This window comes from Hibiscus syriacus, unplaced genomic scaffold (genome assembly GCF_006381635.1).
Source record: "Hibiscus syriacus cultivar Baekdansim isolate YM2019G1 unplaced genomic scaffold, ASM638163v2 tig00110482_pilon, whole genome shotgun sequence".
In the NCBI taxonomy this organism is placed as follows: domain Eukaryota; kingdom Viridiplantae; phylum Streptophyta; class Magnoliopsida; order Malvales; family Malvaceae; genus Hibiscus; species Hibiscus syriacus.
This window is the reverse complement of record NW_024062758.1, coordinates 2,243,386-2,265,014: the sequence shown is the minus strand read 5'-3', so window position 1 is coordinate 2,265,014 and position 21,629 is coordinate 2,243,386. Positions and strand designations below refer to the sequence as shown.

The 21,629-nt window shown below is 35.7% G+C and overlaps 3 pseudogenes; 2 read left to right on the top strand and 1 right to left on the bottom strand.

Moving 5' to 3' along the window:
* Positions 1–656: 656 nt before the first annotated feature.
* LOC120128927 lies at positions 657–3,244 on the top strand (annotated as a pseudogene).
* Positions 3,245–4,013: 769 nt separating this feature from the next.
* LOC120128651 lies at positions 4,014–18,270 on the bottom strand (annotated as a pseudogene).
* Positions 18,271–18,550: 280 nt separating this feature from the next.
* On the top strand, positions 18,551–21,514 carry LOC120128650 (annotated as a pseudogene).
* The last annotated feature ends 115 nt before the right edge of the window (positions 21,515–21,629 follow it).

The window sequence follows — 21,629 nt, the reverse complement described above, 5'->3', positions numbered from 1 at the left end:
TTATAGGATAGAGTCAAATCAAAATTAGTCGGGTCTAAATATGAAACTTATCCTTAGATATATATATATATATATATATATATATAGTATTTGATTTAAATTATTAAATTAAATATCAACAATTATATAAAAATATTTTTCTTGAATAGATAATTATATAAAAATATTAATCTCATAGAAGTATAATAATAACCCTTAACGTATCTAATTATCCAAATCATGCAAAATGTATGTATTACAACAAGCTTTAAAAAAATTCTAAAAAGAAGAGAATAACATGGAGCAAACCTTATCTGTTGGGATGAAATCTAATGGCAGAGAGTTAGAGAGCCAAAGAAAGGAAAAGAAAAGAAAATACCAAACATTTATCACAGCCTAATAAACTGGCAAATGAGGACCACCCCACACATGAATTGTGTGGGTTATAAATTATTTCTCTGTGTATGGTAAGGATGAGGCTATCTTCAAAGTTTTGATATTTTATGCTCGAGCCTCACATCTGTTTAAATTTAATTTTATGTTAATTCAAGTCTTATTATTCATTTATGAGGTTGGTCTAAATTCGTTTTAATTTCTACGGGTGTCTTTTAGGATTCATTGGGAAATTCTATAGATATTTTGGGATTTGGGTAATCTTGAGTTTTTCACTTTTAATTCAGTCTAATAGTTACTTGAGCAAACGTGACTTCTCTTCTCTGTTTTTCACTGTGTTATTATTGCTCACTTTCACTGTCTCGTGTTGTCCTTTTTCTGTTTGTCTCGGAGTTCTATATATTCTTATCAAACCCCATTTTCCAGGATTTCCAAAAGGCTCCATCTTTGAATTTTCCATGTATTTCTGAATCTGGGCTTTGCGTGTTTGTGTAATCTCTTGATTTCTTCATTCATGGCTGAGTCAAGGTTCATCGTTTTAGCCTTTCTGCTCTTAACTTGCTCTACTTGTTTTTCTTCTTCTTCTTCTAATGGGGATCAACACTCGGATAAAATCACTGAGTTACCCGGACAGCCGAGTAATGTCGACTTCAATCAATATTCAGGGTATGTGACTGTCAACGAAGACGCTGGAAGGGCATTATTTTACTGGTTGACTGAGTTACCACTGAACCGTACACCAGAAACAAGACCACTCGTTTTATGGCTCAATGGAGGACCTGGTTGCTCTTCAGTTGCTTATGGTGCAGATGAAGAGATTGGTCCTTTTCTTATTAGACCAGATGGAAAGACACTTTACTTCAATCCTTATGCCTGGAACAAGTGTAAGTCTTCATTTTTGTCTTCTGTTTTTGTTTTTATTTGAATTTCATCTAAGATTTGTTTCATTTCAATTGTTTTTTAGTGGTAAATATACTATTCCTTGAATCTCCAGCTGGTGTTGGTTTCTCATACACAAATACAACATCAGGTTTACACAAATACAACATCAGATTTATACAACTGTGGTGATAAGAGAACTGGTAATTTATTGTGTTTGCTCATCATTTTTATGTCAGTTTTGTTACTTTAGATTGTAAGAGAGTTGGTCTTGATATCTTTAGCTGTTTTTGGGGTCTGGGTATTGTAAATTCGCAGCTGAAGATGCATATGCTTTTCTGGTTAATTGGCTTGAAAGGTTTCCACAGTATAAGCATAGAGATTTCTACATTGCTGGAGAAAGTTATGTAGGTTTCACTTCGATCCCAGTTTGCTGTTCCGTTTGTGATATTTCGCTTGATTCGACGACGATTTATGTTTATTTTCAGGTCATTTATGTTCCTCAATTGGCTCAGCTTGTTTATGAAAGAAACAAAGGGGTTCAGAATCCTGCTCTCAATTTCAAAGGATTTATTGTGAGAATTTGAGTTGTTGGAGTTTCAGTTCTTGCTGGTAACCAACTCTTGTTTTTATGGGAAAATGACTTATCATTGGATCATATAGGTTGGAAATGCAGTTATTGATGACTTCCATGATTTTGTATACACATCCGACTACTGGTAGACTCATGGTTTAATATATGATTTGACCTATCGCAATTTGCAGGTCGCATGTGAGCTGGGATCAGCTTCACATCCCTCATCGGAATGCACTGCAGCTCTCGAAGTTGCAGAAAAGGAGCAAGGAAACATCGATCCGTATAGCATCTACACGCCACCCTACCGCAACTTTGAGACACAACTTCAGGGGTCACTATGTAAGTTTCCATTGATCTTTTCTTTCCCTCTATGAACACAATTCTGGGATTTTTTCACTTGTGTCTGTCATCTAGGACCAGACATAGTTCTGCATATTGTCCAGATGTATTACGAGCTTATCTTCACATTCAATCTTGTTTGTTTTCTAGTTTCTGTCAATAGTATGGCTTTAAATCATGATACATACGTAATTCATGAACCTAACTTGTTATGCACGTCGTCTTTAAAGCATTGAGTTTCAACTCATCAAGTTCTTTTCTTTTCCTCTGCACTAAAAGTTGTTTCTACATGCAGCCGTGGATCTTAAGAGCTTGCGATCCATGCACTGAGCAGTACACGAAAGTGTACTTTAATCGCCCCAAAGTTCAGAAGGCTCTTCATGCAAATTTAACCGGTATTCCTTATCAATGGGAAGATTGCAGGTGGGTGATTAATGGTGATTTCTTTTCGATTCGGTATACGTTATTTATGATAATGTTCATTTTACAGCGACATCGTATATGATAACTGGACGGATTCGCCTCTCTCTATGCTTCCTATATACCAAGAACTAATTGCCGGTGGTATTCGGATATGGGTATTCAGGTAAGTTGCTCTTCTTTTTCCTTGTTTTTTCATTGGATTTTGTTTTACCTGCAGTCCAAGTAAGGTAGGTTAACCTAAGTGCGGTGAGGTTTGGTTGAACTCTTTTTCTGCAGTGGAGACACTGATTCAGTGGTTCCGGTGACTGCAACTCGATACTCCATCGGTGCCCTGAAATGACCAACCATTAACAAGTGGCATCCCTGGTATGACAATGGCAAGATAAGTTCTGATAAACCCAGACACTCTTTCATATATATATATATATATATATATATGTGTGTTGATCTGATCAGAGTTACTTATTTTTGTGAATAAAGGTTGGTGGGCGGAGCCAAGAATACGAAGGGCTGACATTAATGTCGGTAACCGGAGCCGGTCATGAGGTTCCGCTCCATCGTCCTGGTCAAGGTTTCATTCTTTTCCGATCATTCTTGGAAGACAAGCCAATGCCGACATACTCGTATTCATAACTATTGCCCGCAATTGATAAGTGAAATAAATTAGACTTCTTCACAAATCGGGCTAGGAAAACAAAATAAAAAAAAATTAAGTAGTCCGATTAGACCTATTGATCTAAACCTAAATATTGCCGCTTGCCTTTTTCATGTAAGGGTAACAAGATGCTCTAAACTTTTTTAACTTGAAACTTCATGTGCAGGATTTACAAGAATAAAGCATGAAATAAAATGGTGGGATGAAACCATTATGAATTATATAAAACAATTCCGACTATTCAGTCTTTACGTAAATGATGACTCATTGAGCGGAAAATGCAACAAAAATAAATTTGATAAATGAAATTCACAATTCACAGTAAAATATATAACCAAATGGTGAGCCAGAGATTGCATATAAACTCTATAGTTGCAGAGGATGATGGTGGAGTTCCTAAGCAATCAAACATTGTTGGTGCCGTTTATTTGCGGATCTTCTGATTTCTTTACAGCAGCAGCAATTCTCTCCTCCAATGCTCTGACCCCCTTTTCTCTGCAAATATTCATGAAAATTTTCGTTTCAAATATATTGTATGCTAGATTCGTTTGATATTCATTACCATGGGGATTAAGTATCTTTGAACTTTCCAACAAAGTATGGCAGAATTAACATAAATGCGTACCTTCTTCTTGATGCCTCAATTGGGTCAGAATCAAGTAATGGCGAACCCTCCGAGGTATAGCCGTGAACATCTACGGGAGGTTCAGGTTTTCCACAAAGCATTAGGTGGAACTTCCACTTGTGAGCTTAAAGTGGCGTATCGTTTCACAAGCTAAAAACGAAAGCCAGATAACACCTGAGAAATTGAGGGAAGAATGTGGAGAACGCAAAATCTTCATTTGGATCACCCAGATGCTTTGCTTCCGGTTTTTTCTGCAGGTACCTGAGGTAATTCCAGCCCATGTATGTTCCGAATATCAAAGTCGGAAGATATGTATCTAGCTCTGGAGTGAAGAAACCCATGGCAATGGAAAACAACAGCATAAGTGATGGAAGCCACTGCATGGCATAGCATCATAAAGAGTGTGAAGGTCGAATTCAGAGCTAGAAAAAATAAAATCTATCCCGAACCGGATTCAAAGGTGCTTTTATTTTCAGCGGCGACAGCTCTTGGTCGGGTACAATTTGCTTGATCCCGACCAAGAACCCTGCCAGCACTCCATGGAAGCCAGAAAGTGGCATGTAACTGGTACAAAGACCAAAACCGAATCAGCAAATGAAAGGTAGAGACTTGGGAGACATACACAATGTGAAAAGAACAAGCGAAAGAAACATCCGATCGAGAAGAATGGTGGAAAAATAAGGAGCTCGATCGAATGAGGAAAGGACACACGGAGAAGTAATCAAAAGTAAATGGTTCTTAAACACATAAGGGGATCATGGTACCCACAGGTAATTCTACTGCCTTGTTATGTAGTACAAGGCAATAGCAGAAATGAAAACGCCGAAAGAAGTTAGAAAGTTAATTACAAATATGAACTTCAAGAACTCCTTAGAACCCCATATAGGCTCAAGCAAATTTCCCGGGAAAAGAAGACCAACAGTGCTGACAACCACCTGAACAAATCAGTGACAATTATACAGTAATAAAAATTAAGAAAAAGGAAAGGAAAATTAGACAAAATAAAACATGTTCATACCCCAAGAAATGATTGTTCGATGTAACCAGCAGTTATTAGGTTCCAACCAAAAGGAATCGTCCTGAAAAATAAGCTTCAATGCAATGACCATCGGAAATTGTTCAATAAATAAACAAGTTCTCCTACATGGGTATTTTCTAGCGGTCTGCATTTTCGAATGCCAGATATAATTCGATCCAAAATTTCGGATATCCGAAAATTTAAGTCATAAAAGTTGTGATCTAAAAGAATCACGTATTCAAATATCCGTATCCGAAAATAAAACTTAATTTGATAGAAAATTAAATTTAAATTTTACATTTTGTGATTTTATGTAAAATCTTATACACACCCACTATATTCTATATATAAATATGTTCAATATTCACCTACAATAAATAATCAAACATCTTAATTTTAAGTTAAACACTAAAGACATTCAAAATAAACGGATTTATTTTGAACTCGAAAAGCCCCATTTTTATTGAACTTTTATACAATCTAAAATTATAACTAAACAATATGTATATGATCCTATTATCCGTTATTTAGATATTTGATCTAAAATATCAGAAAAAAATAAAAATTGAATGTTTGAATTTTCGAATAAATCAATAGATAAACAAATTAGATCAGTTGAATGGAATATTTTTTTCACGCCCATACTATTCCCACTTTAGCAACCGAAACGAAGTAGTAGGTCCAAATCCAAACTTTGGCATAGCTTCGTAAACCCACTCAACATTCCACTTCCCTATAAACTCAAATTCAACAAAATTACAAATAAATAGATAATTAAAACTTTGGCATGTAAACTTTAAAGTTGTTTGATTAACTTTAAATACTTGGTCTTTGTTCTTTAAATCAAGGAATATTCTTATTCTTTTAAATAATAATTTGACTAATTTATCACATTTAATTTTCTCTTTTAGGGTTTAATAATTGATTAATTCTATAGTTTTTAAGGATGACAATATTTCATTATTCCGATTAAAACATAAGAAATAATTGTCTTAATTCCGATTAAGTGTTTATTTTCTTCTTTAATTGGAAATAGACAAATATTATGTCTCTCTCTAAAATTCTTTAATTAGATTTTAAATATTCTTATTTTTAGTGAATAAAAGGATCATCAATTAAATAAATATTTGAAATTCTTAATATTTAATATAGGGACAAATTTATAATTGAAGGTATTAATTTTGGGCGTTGTGGGTAATAATTCTTCACAAACGTAATTGACTCCCGAACCCAAAATCTTTAAATTGCAGGCTATATCTCGTCTTTTTAAAAAAATTTATTTAAAAATTGAGTATCCCTAATTTTCAACCTACCTGACCGTTGATGACGACTCCGAACGTTTCAAATCTTTTCTACAAATTTGATTTTCTAAATTTTTTCCCATCTTTGTCACTTAGAAAAAGTTGTCACGACGACGACGCTCATCACGATCTCCTCACTGTTCCGAGTATCCCTGCCTTCGTTCGACGCCGTGTTGGCCTCTCTATCGCGATCGAGGTAATTTTTTGAATTTAATTGTTTATCGCCGTCGAATCATTTGGCTCTTAGATTTTGTCCAAGCTTGCTGATAGATATACTCACTCAATTATTTGTAGGAATAGATGAAGCAATAGATGAAAAATACTACTGCAATTAGGGTTTGCTCTGTTTGGATGCAGGGAAAATCTAAAATAATTGTTCATACAGCGCCTGAAGTGGCAGGGGAAAAGGAGACATCAGCTTTCCCACGCTAACGGAATCTCAATCGCTCCTTCCACAAACTTAGAGTTCCACAATTTCGAATCATTCAAATCCAGGTATTTTTTATTGTATTTTTTATTTTGACTATGTTGCATTGTCTATAAAATTGATACTTGCGGAGCTTGCTTTAGTTCTCTTGAAAGAAAATCATGGAAAATATTTTTTCATGTTTGCTTCTTACAATTATTTTTTTCCTTTTTAGAGAATAATACACTTATTCTATTTTTCAAAAGACATCTTCTCTTAATAATCACCGCCTGCCTTTGTCGACTGTTGTTTTTGTAACCCCACTGACCGATAAGGGTAACCAGATCCAATCCGGGATGTCACATTTGGGCCACCGGAGCGACCCACTGTAATTATAGCGAAAAATTTAAAACTTTTTATCAGAACATGTAAACTTATAAAATCAGTTTTCACTATTTAAAAATAAAACAGATTTCCAAACTCGTATATAAATCAAAATACAATTACATGCCCCCTAATCACATGTACCATACTCTGCAACAACGCCGGACGAACTCCCTTACTGAAGTCGATAGATGCACTGGTACAATTCTTTTAACCTGAAAAGGTGAGTAATAGAGTGAGCTTTGGAAAGCTCAATAATACAGAACTACCAGATGATGCTGATGAACGTGCAGATACAGATAAATATATATTTCCTTATTGTTTCCGAACATTTACAGATTTTTATGCTGAGCAGAGATCCTACTGATATTTCAGGTGGTAACGGACAATGAGCTTTCAGTTCAGAGAAATATTTCGGATGACTGAGTTCAGGAGATCAGAATAGGTTATCTAGTGTGTTCCCATAAAACCAGTAAAAAGATACTGATCTTTTAAAACATATATATATATATATATATATATATATATATATACCCCCATCCAACAAGTCCAAATTGTGTAGGTTCCCCAGAACCATACACCCACCATCAAGTCTAGTAGGTCCTGAGCACACAGCCGAGGAACCGGTAAATAAGGCCCTGAACACACAGCCAAGGAGCCTCCAGGTATACTTCCTCCAACATTACCCCCAAGTAAATATGTCCGTCCGTAAACGGATATATCAAAAATCAAAACATAAATCAGGTCAAGTATCATATCAAACTCCAGGTCAAGTATCAGATCAGAATCCAAGTCAAGTATCATATCAGAATCTATGTCAGATATCAGATCAAAATCCATGTCAAGTATCATATCAGAATTCAAATCGAAAATCAGATAAAATATTCATGTGAGTAGGGAACACACCAGAATTTACAGATAGTATTCAAAGATATTGGATAATCTTAACAAGTAGAGGAATACAGATCTTCAGTATACCGATAGAATATCAGAATTCAGAATCACTATTGAAAGAGTTCAATGACTGACAGAATCATCAGTTATTCAGAATGTGACTTGAGTTGATAAGGAAGAAATGAAGGTTTAGGACATTTATATTCTATGTCGATTGATCGGATTATCAGACAACTCTTAGATGAATAGTTCCCAGAACTAATGCATGTCGATTGGTCAATTCATTGTTCTTCCAGGGTATTTACTCTTTAATACCACAATTCTTGTCCATAGACCATTTTCGGAATCATCGTTGAATAAATCTTCCAATGTCTTTATTTCATTTCCACACTTCCACAATATCATGAAATACTGACATACTTGATTAATTTGTTCATAACCCATTGTAATTGTACACTACGTAAACTCATCAGAGTTTCCAGACTTATCCAAATCACTTACTAAATCTTCAGTCATTGAGGTTACCTATTTTATTTAGCAGTCATCTCCATTCCAGTTACTTCAGGATTTTCCAGAGTAATTCAAACGTTCCTGAATTTCAGATACATATTATACTTTCGTTCAATTCAGTTTGGTATTCGTGGTTGATTTGTCGAACAAACATCTAATTCTTTGTACTGAATGTGATCCAGAGTTGAGCTAAGCTGAATACTTCCAAAATTTATCATCGAGTCAAACTTAAGAAGACAAACACACATTCCAGTAATATATATGCCATTCAGGTATTGACATAGCTTTAGGGTTGATCTACTCACTTAAATTATGTTCTGTTACTTTTAAAGGTAGGCCAATACCTATGCTTATTTGGATTCCTTAATTAATCCAACGTATTTACTTGGTATAGGTCATGAGGGTATTTTGGTAATTTTTTGTTCAGTTTTATTCCATTCATTTCAGAGCTCGAGGATATCCAATCATTCCTAAGCTTGAGGATATCCAATCATTCCTAAGCTTGGTGATATTCTTGGGTCATTTCCATTACAGGGGTATTTTTTTTGTCATTGTACAGACTCAGTGTACTTTAATTATTTCCTTCCGTCTGATCTTACTATTAAATTCAATCTTATCATTTATTTCAGTCTTTTCGAACAATTCTGACAACAGAACACCCCCGACAAATTGTTCTTCAGGTATTTATTCATAACTCGTATATTTCCGGGTCAAGTGCCTTCTCAGATTTTACAAATGGAATATCAGGAATTTTCCTGTACTAAGTCAGGATCTTAACAATCAAATCCGTACTTAATCGAGTTAAGTACAAATCCTCAAAGTATTTTCTCATTCAGGGTCAACTCGGACTATTTTACCTTTCAAGGGCATTTTCGTAATTTCTTAACCAGATGATTTCGATATTAGCTCTTAACGAAAATAATATAATTTAGAGATCCTATGATTAATTACTTTCTTGAATACTCTCTAATCTTGAAATGATTCCCTTAATAGACTTCTAGTATCCTTCACAAACTCTCCTAGGATTAAAACTGGTTATCCATAATTTCCAAATAAAACTAACATTTCTTATGCACATCAATATTTTTATCAGATTAATATGTCTGTAAAATCCTCTTATCTAACTTCTATATTCAAATCTTGTCTTTTTATAACATAAGGGTATTTTCATAATTTTACCCTACCGGAGTATTCTCATAATTTCTCATCCAAGTACCTTTAACATTTAACCTTTGATGAAATAAATTATAAGTTGCAGATACATGGCTGATTTCTTTATCACTAATCACAAACTTGTAATTTAATCTAATAATTCCTCAATCTCTTATTTTAGTCATTCGATCCGTAATCAGTTACATAATTTCTACCACATTATATCGAGTGTATAAATTATTCAACTCCACCAAAGTGACCAACATTATCTTGTTCATGCATTTATCAATATAAACATGTTCCATAAAGCATAAAGAAGTAGTAAAGTATTACCTCGATTTCTGTGCAATTCTGATCAACCATAAAAATTCCATTCGAATGCCTTTGATCTTCAATTCAACTTCCAATAATTCCTCAGATACATATCAACATAAATTATATCAGAAACGAAGCTTAATTACGATAAACGGATCAAATCGGGTGATAAATCAGTGAAAGACGGCTTACCGGGTTCGAATTTGGCGAAACGGACTTCGGATTCGGATTCAGGACGTCGAAAGCATAAAATATGACTTTTCAGAAATTTAAAATTCTCGATCAAAATCAAAGTCAACGGGTTTGACCGGCAATTTCGAGGCCTTCGGGTTCGAATTTCGAAAAACGGATAGCGGAATCAGATTTGGAACGTCAAAAAATGTCAGGATAGGTATACTCGGTCGAAGCCAAAGGTCGTTTAATGCCCGGTCAAAGCCGGTCAAAGTTTTAGTCAACAGTGGTCAACGCCGGTCAACGATCAACGGGTTAACAGTCAATAGGTCAACGGGTCGAGTCAACGGGTCGGGTCAACGGGTCGGGTCATGATCGGTCAACTATGCACCAAAACCGGTCATTTGAACCATCCCCACGCGTAGTGGCGGCGCGTGGGGGAGCGTGGGGCCCCTTTCGGCTGCCTAAATATCACGGAAAAAATTCTTAAAAATTATTTTGAGCGATTTCAATATACTTACAAAGCTCAGTTCAAATTTTTGAACGGCGGAGAGCTCGATTTCAACGAATCGGAAACTTTGACCGCTTCACCTCCTCACGTGCCGCCGTCGACGGAGACCAAGGATGACACCAGCAAACTCGGAACGATGCAACGAACACGATGGTACGGGAGGTGTCGTAAACGGATGACCCGATCGTCGTGAATCAATGAAAAACCAACTAAAACTGAGTTATTATCGACGATACTTCCGATTGAAATTCACGACGAACAGCGATGATTCACGACGAAAGGTTTGAGGGGTTTTGTTCCTCGGTTGACAACGAACACGATGGTGGTTTCGGCTTGTCGATCGAAGGTCGGACGGCGAGTAGATCGGAGTTCAAAGAGGGGTTGATGAAGAGGAAAATCTGGAAAAATTTCCAGAAAACATATGGGGGAGAGATTTATAATTCTCTCCAAAATAAAAATGGCTAAATCATGAGTTTAGCCACTGAATTTCCTACACTTCTTAAAACGGTCTGCAACTTTGAAATCTTATAATTTAATCCCCGATTTCTTCCAAAAATACCAATTAAAATTCATTAATTTATATTTTCTTAAATTTAGCCCCTAAATTGGGGTGTTACAATTCTCCCCTCCTTAAAAGAATTTCGTCCTCGAAATTCATTCATGTCACATAATTGCAGAAATGAAACTTCTATCAGTTCTTTTTTTTATATATATATCTTTCATGTAGCTCTTATAGAAATGCGAATCCTCCACTAATCCTTAACCAATTGAGTATACATTCTTATCAGAAATCTCTCTCATTACAAGTAAATAATCAAAACAATTTTATCCTTGTGGAATCAATTCAGCCTTAGTTACGAGAATAGGCTCATAAAGCAGTAATATATCCCAATTTCATTTCCAGATTCGAGTCAGAATTTCTCAGATGAATAACTCTCACATGGCTCGTGAGTTACTTCACACCGTTTAGACAGATGTTACTAGTATTCCTTTTTGTACAAGTATAGCCTTAACAGATAGAAATTTTGGTTTACTCGCTACAGATAGGGACTCATCTCTGGAGTTCCAGCTCAGAGAAATACGATTGCAGTCTAGGGACATGTATTGATCAGACATATTTTGACATTCGACCGGTCGGTCTATCTTGAAAATTTTTGACTCAAACCATAGATCTGATACCACTAAATGTAACCCTCACAGACCGATAAGGGTAACCAGATCCGATCCGGGGTGTCACATTTGGGCCACCGGAGCGACCCACTGTAATTATAGCAAAAAATTTAAAACATTTTATCAGAACATGTAAACTTATAAAATCAGTTTTCACTATTTAAAAATAAAACAGATTTCTAAACTCGTATATAAATCAAAATACAATTACATGCCCCCTAATCACATGTACCATACTCTGCAACAACACCGGACGAACTCCCTTACTGAAGTCGATAGATGCACTGGTACAATTCTTTTAACCTGAAAAGGTGAGTAATAGAGTGAGCTTTGGAAAGCTCAGTAATACAGAACTACCAGATGATGCTGATGAACGTGCAGATACAGATAAATATATATTTCCTTATTGTTTCCCAACATTTACAGATTTTTATGCTGAGCAGAGATCCTACTGATATTTCAGGTGGTAACGGACAATGAGCTTTCAGTTCAGAGAAATATTTCGGATGACTGAGTTCAGGAGATCATAATAGGTTATCTAGTGTGTTCCCATAAAACCAGTAAAAAGATACTGATCTTTTAAAACATATAAAAAAATATATATATACCCCCATCCAACAAGTCCAAATTGTGTAGGTTCCCCAGAACCATACACCCACCATCAAGTCCAGTAGGCCCTGAGCACACAGCCGAAGAACCGGTAAATAAGGCCCTGAGCACACAGCCGAGGAGCCTCCAGGTATACTTCCTCCAACATTACCCCCAAGTAAATATGTCCGTCCGTAAACGGATATATCAAAAATCAAAACATAAATCAAGTCAAGTATCATATCAAACTCCAGGTCAAGTATCAGATCAGAATCCAAGTCAAGTATCAGATCAGAATATATGTCAGATATCATATCAGAATCCATGTCAAGTATCAGATCAGAATTCAAATCGAAAATCAGATAAAATATTCATGTGAGTAGGGAACACACCAGAATTTATATATAGTATTCAAAGATATTGGATAATCTTAACAAGTAGAGGAATACGGATCTTCAGTATACCGATAGAATATCAGAATTCAGAATCACTATTGAAAGAGTTCAATGACTGACAGAATCATCAGTTATTCAGAATGTGACTTGAGCTGATAAGGAAGAAATGAAGGTTTAGGACATTTATATTATATGTCGATTGATCGGATTATCAGACAACTCTTAGATGAATAGTTCCCAGAACTAATGCCTGTTGATTGGTCAATTCATTGTTCTTCCAGTGTATTTACTCTTTAATACCACAATTCTTGTCCATAGACCATTTTCGGAATCATCGTTGAATAAATCTTCCAATGTCTTTATTTCATTTCCACACTTCCACAATATCATGAAATACTGACATACCTGATTAATTTGTTCATAACCCATTGTAATTGTACACTACGTAAACTCATCAGAGTTTCCAGACTTATCCAAATCACTTACTAAATCTTCAGTCATTGAGGTTACCTATTTTATTTAGCAGTCATCTCCATTCCAGTTACTTCAGGATTTTCCAGAGTAATTCAAACGTTCCTGAATTTCAGATACATATTATACTTTCGTTCAATTCAGTTTGGTATTCGTGGTTGATTTGTCGAACAAACATCTAATTCTTTGTACTGAATGTGATCCAGAGTTGAGCTAAGCTGAATACTTCTAAAATTTATCATCGAGTCAAACTTAAGAAGACAAACACACATTCCAGTAATATCTATGCCATTCAGGTATTGACATAGCTTTAGGGTTGATCTACTCACTTAAATTATGTTCCATTACTTTTAAAGATATGCCAATATCTATGCTTATTTGGATTACTTAATTAATCTAACGTATTTACTTGGTATAGGTCATGAGGGTATTTTGGTAATTTTGTATTTAGTTTTATTCCATTCATTTCAGAGCTCGAGGATATCCAATCATTCCTAAGCTTGAGGATATCCAATCATTCCTAAGCTTGGTGATATTCTTGGGTCATTTCCATTACAAGGGTATTTGTTTTGTCATTGTACAGATTCAGTGTACTTTAATTATTTCCTTCCGTCTGATCTTACTATTAAATTCAATCTTATCATTTATTTCAGTTCTTTCGAACAATTCTGACAACAGAACACCCCCGACAAATTGTTCTTCAGGTATTTATTCATAACTCGGATATTTTCGGGTCAAGTGCCTTCTCAGATTTTACAAATGGAATATCAGGAATTTTCCTATACTAAGTCAGGATCTTAACAATCAAATCCGTACTTAATCGAGTTAAGTACAAATCCTTAAAGTATTTTCTCATTCAGGGACAACTCGGACTATTTTACCTTTCAAGGGCATTTTCATAATTTCTTAACCAGATGATTTTGATATTAGCTCTTAACGAAAATAATATAATTTAGAGATCCTATGATTAATTACTTTCTTGAATACTCTCTGATCTTGAAATGATTCTCTTAATAGACTTCTAGTATCCTGCACAAACTCTCATAGGATTAAAACTGGTTATCCATAATTTCCAAATAAAACTAACATTTCTTATGCACATCAATATTTTTATCAGATCAATATGTCTGTAAAATCCTCTTATCTAACTTCTATATTCAAATCTTGTCTTTTTATAACATAAGGGTATTTTCATAATTTTACCCTACCGGTGTATTCTCATAATTTCTCATCCAAGTACCTTTAACATTTAACCTTTGATGAAATAAATTATAAGTTGCAGATACATGGCTGATTTCTTTATCACTAATCACAAACTTGTAATTTAATCTAACAATTCCTCAATCTCTTATTTTAGTCATTCGATCCGTAATCAGTTACAGAATTTCTACCACATCATATCGAGTGTATAAATTATTCAACTCCACCAAAGTGACCAACATTATCTTGTTCATGCATTTATCAATATAAACATGTTCCATAAAGCATAAAGAGGTAGTAAAGTATTACCTCGATTTCCGTACAATACTGATCGACCATAAAAATTCCATTCGAATGCCTTTGATCTTCAATTCAACTTCCAATAATTTCTCAGATACATATCAACATAAATTATATCAGAAACGGAGCTTAATTGCGATAAACGGATCGAATCGGGTGATAAATCAGTGAAAGACAGCTTACCGGGTTCGAATTTGGCAAAACGGACTTCGGATTCGGATTCAGGACGTCGAAATCATAAAATATGACTTTTCGGAAATTTGAAATTTTTGGTCAAAATCAAAGTCAACGGGTTTGACCGGCAATTTCGAGGCCTTCGGGTTCGAATTTCAAAAAACGGACAGCGGAATCGGATTTGGAACGTCGAAAAATGTCAGGATAGGTATACTCGGTCGAAGTCAAAGGTCGTTTAATGCCCGGTCAATGTCGGTCAAAGTTTTGGTCAACAGTGGTCAACGCCTGTTAACGGGTCGGGTCGGGTCGGGTCAACGGGTCGGGTAAACGGGTCGGGTCGGGTCGGGTCATGACCGGTCAACTATGCACTAAAACCGGTCAAACCGGTCATTTGGACCATCCCCACGTGTAGTGGCGGCGCGTGGGCCCCCTTCCGGCTGCCTAAAAATCACGAAAAAATTCTTAAAAATTATTTTGAGCTATTTCAAGATACTTACAAAGCTCGGTTCAAATTTTTGAACGGCAGAGAGCTCGATTTCAACGAATCGGAAACTTTGACCGCTTCACCTCCTCACGCGCCGCCATCGACGGAGACCAAGGATGACACCGGCGAACTCGGAACGATGCAACGAACACGATGGTGCGGGAGGTGTCGTAAACGGATGACCCGATCGTCGTGAATTAATGAAAAACCAACTAAAAACGAATTATTACCGACGATACTTCCGACTGAAATTCACGACGAACAGAGATGATTCACGATGAAAGGTTTGAGTGGTTTTGTTCTTCGGTTGACAACGAACACGATGGTGGTTTCGGCTTGTCGATCGGAGGTCGGAAGGCGAGTAGATCGGAGTTCAAAGAGGGGTTGATGAAGAGAAAAATCTGAAAAAATTTCCAGAAAACATACGGGGAGAGATTTATAATTCTCTCCAAAATAAAAATTACTAAATCATGGGTTTAGCCACTGAATTTCCTACACTTATTAAAATGGTCTGCTAACTTTGAAATCTTATAATTTAATCTCCGATTTCTTTCAAAAAAACCAATTAAATTCACCAATTTATATTTTCTTAAATTTAACCCCTAAATTGGGGTTTTACAGTTTTACATAAAAATTTATATTTCTTTTATTTTCTAATTTATGTTTTGACATTTTTTTCTGTTAAGCATAGAATTTCTTACTCTCAACGAGTTCCTCATCAAGCTTGGTACTTTCATCATTGGAATTCTATCCTTTCAACTATGATTCATCATTTGATAAACTTTTTTTTGTGGAGGAGCAATGAAGACTAAGAGATTATGCATGTAACATAGGTTGAACATGTGAGAGTTGAGAGGAATCTGATTGCAGAAGTTACCAGGTTGTAAACTTGAATGTTTGTAAACTTTGAATTATTTATGTCAACTATTTTTACTTAATTTGAGTCGTAATTAAATTTTAAGGTTGTTGTTATTGGATATTACTACATGATATTAAATTTGGGTAGTAAATAGCAGAAAATAACATTTGCAAAGCAGGTTTCATTTGCGGCATTTTAAGATAAAAAAAGCCACTAATGGACTACACAATGTGGCGTTTTCCATTAAAAACGCCACTAAATTACCTACCTATTGCGACGTTTGTAGGAAAAACGCCGCTAATGTATGAACCTATTGTGGCGTCAGTTTTAACTGGGTTTCTTGCTGTGCTTTTTTATATGCTGGGAAGGTTTTTTACGGCGCTTAAAAACACCACTATAATCCCATTCTACGAACATATATGTATAATATTTGGGTCCACTTTCATGTTATTTGAACTCATCAATTACATCGATAGTTAAACTAAATATTGTTATTTTTTGAGATTTTAGATTCGAGCAGTTATATCTATAGAATTTATATATTATAAATAACTAAAAAAAAATGGATAGATAATTATCCTTATAATCATTAATCACCACATACTTTTAAAAAATAATCAAACGAATAAATATTAATTGATAAGAATGATAAGTTTTTAATTAAATTGTTCAACGGTAAATTATGCTAATTGTCCCATTTTATTTTCGATCTGATTGATTTTAGCCATTAATTTTTTAATTAAGAGCGCTTGGTCACTTATGTTATCGATCTATTTGATTTAAGTCGTTAACCTCCGAAGTTGAGAATTTAAAAAAGTAAAATATCCACTTCACTTCTTCTTTGATTAAAAAAAATCACGTCAATTCTTCTTCTTCTTCCATCTGGTAAAACTGATCTTGGATGGGTTCTAGGTTCTTGTAAAACTGGTAAACGTTGCACAAGTTAAAATTCGATGTGATTGCCTCGGTTACAATTAAAAGCCTTTTAACATCCACTGCTACATTCCATAAAACATTTAGAAACCATTTGGTTGAGCTAACTGATTAAGTTTACATACTTTTCAGCTAGATCCTTGTGCTTGTCAGCATCCAGATTAGCTATCACAACATTATCTTCCATTTTAAATGTTGTTGCTACCTTTTCATCGGTCTGCAAAGACGAGATCAAAGGGTTAGAAACGAGATAATTTCGGTCAAAATAATCATATGCCTACTTCATTCAGCAAAGATATAGATGCTTACTGGAGCAAGGTGTTTGCAGTGGCCACACCTAGCAGAAAACCAACCCAGGACTCAACACGTTAAGTAAAAAAGATGCAAGCAAAAGAATATCGACAGCAAGATTTGATACACCATGAGGTCCTTAAACAGTGAATCTAAGATGGAATAGCTGCACTAGAAAAAGCTCTTAACCTTTTGGTTCTTTGCAAAATAATCATTTAAAAAAAAGAAGAAACAATCACATGCTTACCAATGTGCATAAAACTCAATCAACACATCTTTAGTCTCATCAAGGACAACCTGAGCAAAATTATCAGCATTTTAGCACTACAACATTGGATGGCAAAGTGACTATCTTCAGATTGGTCCTTGTAAAACAACACACAACCTTAGTAAATCTTTCGAGGTGGTGATTGGGCATCAATGGACATTTTCAACTTGTGAAACACAAAACTAATAGCTTAAGACGGATTTTTTCTGAAAAAAACAACCATAGCTAGAACTTGTGCAAAGAAAAGAAGAAGAAGAAAGAATAAGCGTCTGGTAAAAGTTGTTAACGTTGTACAAGTTGAGACTGGTAAAATCAGAATCCATCCAAGACCAATTCTGGTTTCTGATAAAACTTAGGGTAAAACTACAAAGATAGTGAGCTACTAAGCTCTGGGACATGGATTTCCTTTTGATATTTTTTGTTCATATTTCCTTCTCATCATACAATTATAAAGATATAAATGAATCACATAAAACGAAATTCCACCATAACCAAAAGCTTGAAAGCTTTATTCTAATCGTTAGTGCTTCACAAACTCTAACTCTCTTTACTTGTCTTTTAAGTCCTACTGCCTCTTCATGATCATCGCTTCTTTCATTCGTCATCTCTCTTCTTCTGGGCTGTAAATTTGGGTTTCAAACTGTTCTTTGGGGCCTCTGTATCTGTGCATTTCAGTGGAACATGTTAGTATGTTATACACTGATTAGCAAAAAAAGAGATGAAGAATAAAAGAATGAACCTTTGAAAGTAGTGGATACGATAGTATTGTGAGGAGAGAGAAAAGAGTGAGGCTGCTTGAAACAACCACAACTGATGTTGCTTCTATTACTGTGAGTATGGTTTAAAGGGACATGAAAAAGATGAAAATCGAAGAACTGAAAGACAATGGTATCAGCCGATGATGCTGCTCTCTTGGAGCTGCTGGTGGACGTGGATGCTTTAGCAGCTCCACTTTCCCAATATCAATCCCTTTTCATCTCCAACTCCATAAGCAAAATGGGGTTCAATGGAAAGAGAAGATGATAGTAGAGAACAGACAAAGAGAGATGGAGAGCAGAGTTAAAAAAGGGAGAGGGAGAAGGAGGAGAAGAAGAAGAACCTGGATGCATGTGAATTTAATGGGTTAACGAACATTAGAACCAATTGAAGACTTAATTTTTGAATCGATGACTAAAATCAATCACCTAAAATAAAAGAGATTATTCCCATAATTCATCTATTATTTAATTTGATCAATTTTTTAATTAATTAAATTTCTTAACATTTTTTAATTTTAATTCAAATTAACAATTCATACATAATGAATTGAACGAACGTGCATTGTATGCATTATAATGGAGAAGTCCAAATTGAAACTAAAACTTGGTTAAAAAGGTAATTCAAAGCATATTTAGTCCATAAATATGCAAGGAAGTAATGTAGCCACAAATATCTGGGGGCAGAATCTTGCATTTATTTATACACCACTCATTTATATCACTTCCTTTCTTCCATGGATAATACCAAGTGCATGACTTCATCTGCTTCACTGACACCCAAAGCTCCAATAAAAAACGCCCCAATAATCTCCAAGTCTGCAATTCTTCACCAAAGACAAGACACGGGTTGCATCAATCTCAGTATGTATGTGTGACTTCACCCTTTTGATTTTCACTTACCATTTCATTTAGATTTTCCTCTACACATGAACACCAGTTTCCTTGTACATGTTTTTTGAGGGATTGGTCTTGGCAGAAAGAAACATCCTCGTGTTCGCCTATGGCTGCAAAAGAAGAAAACCCCATGGATGAACCACAAAATTCACGTCACGAAAGAAGGAGAAAATGTTATAAAAGTGGAAGACAAGGCTGTCGATGGACATGGAAAAAAAGGAACCATAGCAGGGGAGGTTGCTCTTATTATTGACACCAGTATTGGTTCCGAGATTCTTGCTCTCCCTCAAAAGGCCTCTCCTGCTGTAAATTGCTTTCATTTTTCTCCTTTTCTGAGTAACTTTTTAGATAGAAATTGAATTTATAAGCTTCCTTTTTCACTGCAGAGCCTGGTTCCAAGTTCAATATCCTTGGTAGTCTGCTGGGCATTTTTGGTAATTGAAGCACTTTTGCTCATTGAAGTAAATATTGGTTTAAGGAGGAGGAAGAAGAGGGTGAATTGGAGGTGACTTCCATAAGGACAATGGCACAACAGACACTTGGAGATTGGGGTGGAAATTTGGCCACTATTTCCGATGTTTTCTTGGGTTACACTTCAATGATTGCTTATAGTTCTAAATCTGGGGACATCCTTTTCCATTTGATCAATCTTCCTGAACCAGTTTCTGGCTTCCTGTTCACTGCAATTTTCACCATTCTCATCTCTGTTGGTGGAACTCAAACCACTGATCAAGCTAACCAATGGCTCACTATTTCCATGATAGGTATGATTTAGGACAAATTTTTAAACTGTTGGACTGGGTTACTTGACATCTATGTATAGACATCATGTCTGAGGATATGATCTTCTAAGGACCTTCTAAATACAACTGAACATATTCGTATAGGACACTCATACCCAAGTTTTGAGTAACATTGATAATTTTATCATTGATGATGCTAACAGTTTTATTAATGACAATTGAAGGGGTAGCAGTGGTATTTGGAGGATGGTCAGGCCTGGAGGGAAATGGTGACTGGGGGAAGGTTCCAGCTACCATCCTGTTATGATATTTTCTTTGGTTTATCATGACATTGCACCGGGTCATAAAGAAAAAATCTCAATTGTTTTAAGTTGACGCTCAAGAGTTTCCAAGCATGGGGTTATAACGTTTCTTGGTTTATGATTTCATTACTTCTTGTTGCAGTTCTTTGTGCTTATTTAGGCAGTGACCTTACTCGATTAAGGGCTTCGGTTTTGCTAGGAAGCACCGTTCCGTTGTTGGCATTGTTTGTTTGGGATGCTATTGCACTTGGCCTCCCTACACAACCTGATCAAATTGTTGATCCTGTTGAGCTGCTTACGAGGTATGTCAAACACAGATTCCTATAGAATTGTTGTGGATGATTCATAGTCAGATGAATTTAATGATTTGGGAACATCCATGGCCGGCACCCTCCTCGGCTTCTCGGAGTTCTTTAAGGAGCAGCTTAAGGACCTGTCATGGAATTCTTCTTCGGCACAGGTTGCTCTAATTTATGTTGCTACGATTCTTCATATGTCGGAAGTATCGGTATAAAACACCCTTATTCGATGCATTTCCAGACATGAATACGAGAATATGATACTCAAAATACATGAGCTTGGTACTTAATCCTGTATCAGACATTCACTCTTTTAAATCTATGCAGATAACGCCATTGACAGAGGATGAGATACAGCAGGAACCAGACAAACCCTCAGCACAGACAAATTGGTGAGGGAGAAACAAAACCAGGTTCACAGCAATGGCAATGGTGGTCACTCCAACACTTTTAGTCTCAACAACAGTTCCAGATGCCTTCTCTGCTGTGCTACAGATATTGCTGTAAGTTCAAACTGAAGCCATATATGAATTCAGTAACAGTGTTAGGATGTAGAACTTCAAGCACTAAGTTTTACGAAGCATCGATGTAATCGAAAACCCGAGGTTAGCTTCATTATCGGTGTCTGGGACATCGATGCAGGGGCGTTACTGTATGATGATGCGGTATGGAGTTCTTCTGCCAGCAATGGCTTGGGCCATGGAAACCAGAGAAGGTGAGGGCTCTAATGAGAAGGTATTAACAATGTCTAAGCCTGCAATTCTGGGAGTTGGATTATTTGCCTGTGGTTTAGTTGTGGAGCAAATTCCACATGATTTCTTGGCATTGCAGTTATCTCAATGATTGGGTTAATTTGTATACTGTAAAAATAATAAAATCTAATAGAACTAATTCCTTATTGATCACTTTCCATCATAGCAGTCTCTACTTTAGCATCCACTTGCATTTCCTTTCAATCATATTAACTC